Below are 3,969 nucleotides of genomic sequence, written 5' to 3' on the forward strand. Positions count from 1 at the left end.
CTTGAAAACCGCCTTGGGGAGGGTTTAAGCCTTCCCTTGGTGTTTCCAAGAGAAATTTGGATGATTTCTCCAACTTGGATTGTAATGAGTACCATAAGGATTGTTCCCAGTTGCATTGACCTGCTCATTAGGTTCATTTTGCACTTGTCCATGAGGACAATGAGAAGTGGAATGAAGAACACTAGAACAAGTCATACAAGATTCACTGGATGGACGATGAGAATGGTTAGGGTAGGAAGATACTTTGTTCACCGAGTTTTGGTTGATCAAGAATTGATCAAACCTTTGAGATAAAGATTTCATCTCAACGGCTATGTCATTAGAGTTGTCGACTTGATGTAAGCCAACACTTTTCCTACCTTGTGTATTATTACCATTCTTTGAAGACAATGTTCTATGCAATGAATTTTCACTCATACTTTCATAGAGACGCCACACATCATCCTCATGCCTATCAATGTAAGAACCACCCATGGAAGCATCAACCATGCCCTTATAATTGTCCGATAAGCTCTCAAAGAAATATTGAACTAATTGCCATTTGGGCATGTCATGGTGTGGACACTTCCTAAACAATTCATTAAAGCGTTCCCATGCATCATGAAAGTTTCCCCATCCCCATGTGTAAACTCTCTAATTGAAGTTCTCATAGCATTGGTCTTTGAAACCGAATAGTACTTCTTCAAGAACTCTTGTTGCATTTCTGCCCAAGAAGTGATTGAAAAAGGCCTAAGATTGTTAAACCAATATTTTGCCTTATCTTTAAAGGTGAATGGAAAAATTTTAAGCCTTAAGACTTCTTCCGGCATGTCCGTGTATTTCACGGTAGAACAAACTTCAAGAAACTCATCCAAATGCTTGTAAGGTTCTTCACTTGGAAGTCCATGAAAGTTAGGAAGCATTTGAATGGTTTGTGCTTTGATTTCATAATGATGTGCTCTAAATGGTGGCAATTGGATGCATGTGGGTGCATTATATTCATTTGGCACATAATGGTCTCTTAAAGCAATTGGTGGGTTAGCAACTTGAGGTGCAACACGAACACCTTGATTTTGAATTCCTTGATTTATGATGGGAGATTGTGGAGCATATATTGGCCTTGGCATTCCCAATGGAACTTGGCCTTATTGTTGTTGAGGTTGGTGAATGTATGGTTTAGGCATGCATAGTGGTACTTGCATGTTATCATTATGCACATTAGGATGGAGGATACCTTGTTGATCTATGTGACCAAGGTCCTCAACATGATTATTATTATGGTCATCCATTGATAGATTAGTTCTATTTGAACTTCCTCTTCCCCTAAGGTTTCTAACGGTATATTGAAGATGCAAATCTAAAGGGACAAGAATAGGTCTCAATGAACGACGACCATGCATGCACAATGCTAAACACAACAAATGACAAATACTATGCCTTCACAACAATGCAATTAGACTTCTTCCACAAACACAAATCCTATATGTGAAACAACAATAATGTAATAACAAAAAAAATTGCCTCCACGCGGGCTCACGATTTATCTACAAATGAAATGCAATGCCTCCACGCGGGCTCACGATTTAACTAAGGAGATTGAGTTGAGAAAAGCTCACAAAGGTCCTTTAGCTCTTCAATTCCAAATTAATAGCGTACCTTAGCAATTTTTAGATTTTTACTTTTTAGCCTTTTTGCTTTGCTTTGCTTTGCTTTATAGCTTGGATGCTCCTTTACTTACCTCCTTACTCAATGCACCTTGTCAAGTATGAACAAACACAATAAGTAATCAAATAAAAAATAAAAATAAATATAGAGTAAAAACATGATCAAAAGAGTACTAATCCTAATTGATTTCTACATATTCGACGTTGTCAATCAAATCAATCAATCAATCCCTAGCAACGGCGCCAAAAACTGGTGGTTCGTCGCCCTACCATCAAGTTTGGAGAGTGTGCAGCCGAGTTTTACATTTATAAGAGCCACTACTACCTTCACTAAAAATATAGAAAGAGTGAGTAAGGATTGTCCCAAGGGATTGCTGATTTTGCTAGGTCGAATTTTGTTATGGAATTGTAACTAGTGCTAGTAGGTCGAATGATCAAACAAATGATTGGTTAGTTGATTACGCTAGAGAGCAACTAAGTTAAACCAAGTAATTAATTGCAAATAAGAGTAAGTAAAAGAGATAGAGAGAGGTCTTGGGGTTTAGAGGTCACCACCAAGCAATGCATTTCTATATCATTCACAAGTGACTAATGAGGGTAAGGTGTGTTGCAACATTTGTGTGTGTGTGATTGGTTGATTCAACAAGCAAGGATGACCAATTGAGCATGTATTGTCTAAACATCATGTAAAAGGCACAATATATCTAATCAATGAAGCATATATTGTCTAAACAACATGTGAAAGGTACAATAGATCAAAACAAGTCATTAATCCTTTCATTAAGCTCACAATCCAAATACACCAAAGTGTCAGAGATATATGTTACTTGCATTCAAAAGCATGGAACATCAAATAACAAGCATGGATTATCCTCCCATTTATCATCTACACTACAACTACACTACTATCATGAAATTAAACTAAGGGAGAGGCACAAACCATCAAGAAATAAGTATAAGCCATCAAGAAAATAGCAAGAGCATTCCATTAAGCACTGTGTTTTGACAATCTCTAGATCTATAGCATCAACACACATAGACATGCATCAATAACACAAAATCTAGAGACAAGCACATGAACATCTATTCTAGCATACATAGACATATGGATAGAATGAAATGAACAATTGGAAGCATTAAACCATATAAATCATTGAATAAACAAAATCTATATAAATCAAAGTGTCAAAACAAGTATTACAACACTAATCCCTTAATAATACACAAGATTAAGGTAAAGAAAGCATGCTTGGGGCTAACTCTAGCCCCAAGAGGATGTCTAGCCACTCATGGTGACGCTCCTCCAATCCTCAAGGGCAAGCTCCATGGATGAAATCTGCTCCTTGTTAATGAAGAACTCTCCAATGGTGTCTCTAGCCTTCTCCTCCTTTTCTTCTACACTAAGAATTGCCTCTAAAGTTGCCTCCCTAGAATGGAATTCCTTTTCTTAAAAAAGTGCATCATATTCCTTTTATAGGTAGGTCAAGTGACACACCAAATGAGCTGGGGTCATGCACCCAATATTCTCTAATGATTGGAGAGAGGGTAATTTTAATAAGCTGGGATTTTAACTTTTTGGTACTGGAGGGAGTTCGATCGATCGAACCTTGTACTTCGATCGATCAAACTTGGGTAAGATCTATCGAACTAAGGCTGGATCAATCCAACTGGGTGAGGTTTTTGGGAAAAGACAAATCCGAGATATTTTGAAGATATTTATGGGGAAAAGGACAAAAGTGGTAGGTGGGTGGACAGTTGTGGATTAGATCAATCATTTGGATGAGGACAAAGATGTTCGATCAATTGAAGTATAGTGTTGGATCGATCGAACTTTGGGCTTTCTATTTTGGGTCAAGATTTGGATCTATCTTGAAGTGCTGAGATCGATCCATGTTGGATCGATCGAGAATCTTGAATGACCACCTTTCTTCCTTTTTACTTCTTTCTTTCTCCACTTTACTCCTTTCTTTGTTTAATCCCAGAATTGCTCCTTTTAGGCTCTTATTTGGCTGAATTAGCTTATTTTCGGGATAACTGCCTGAAAATGAAATTAACACGAAATTAATCTAAAACGGTAAAGTAAGATAGATAAAGGTTTTAGAATACCTAAGCTTAACGGGTTTAAATACGCACTTTTCAGTGCTCATCAACTCCTATCCTTTAAAATTTTGACTGAGACATTGTACAAAGCAAGAAAAATGCATGAGCAAAGTAACAAACACACAGACATGAGCTTGGTCAATATAAAACAAAATTGATATACACACGTATAACAAAAATCAGTTAATTAGAGTAAGAAAGCTACTGAATGCGAGTCCCAGACTTT

The 3,969-nt window shown here is 37.1% G+C and overlaps 1 pseudogene; it reads left to right on the plus strand.

The window, feature by feature from the left end:
* The first annotated feature begins 547 nt into the window (after positions 1-547).
* Positions 548-645, plus strand: LOC132267773 (small nucleolar RNA R71; annotated as a pseudogene).
* The last annotated feature ends 3,324 nt before the right edge of the window (positions 646-3,969 follow it).

This window comes from Cornus florida, unplaced genomic scaffold (genome assembly GCF_030987335.1).
Source record: "Cornus florida cultivar Cherokee Brave unplaced genomic scaffold, ASM3098733v1 CherokeeBrave_3.0.0_Hap2_Chr07, whole genome shotgun sequence".
NCBI classification, from domain to species: domain Eukaryota; kingdom Viridiplantae; phylum Streptophyta; class Magnoliopsida; order Cornales; family Cornaceae; genus Cornus; species Cornus florida.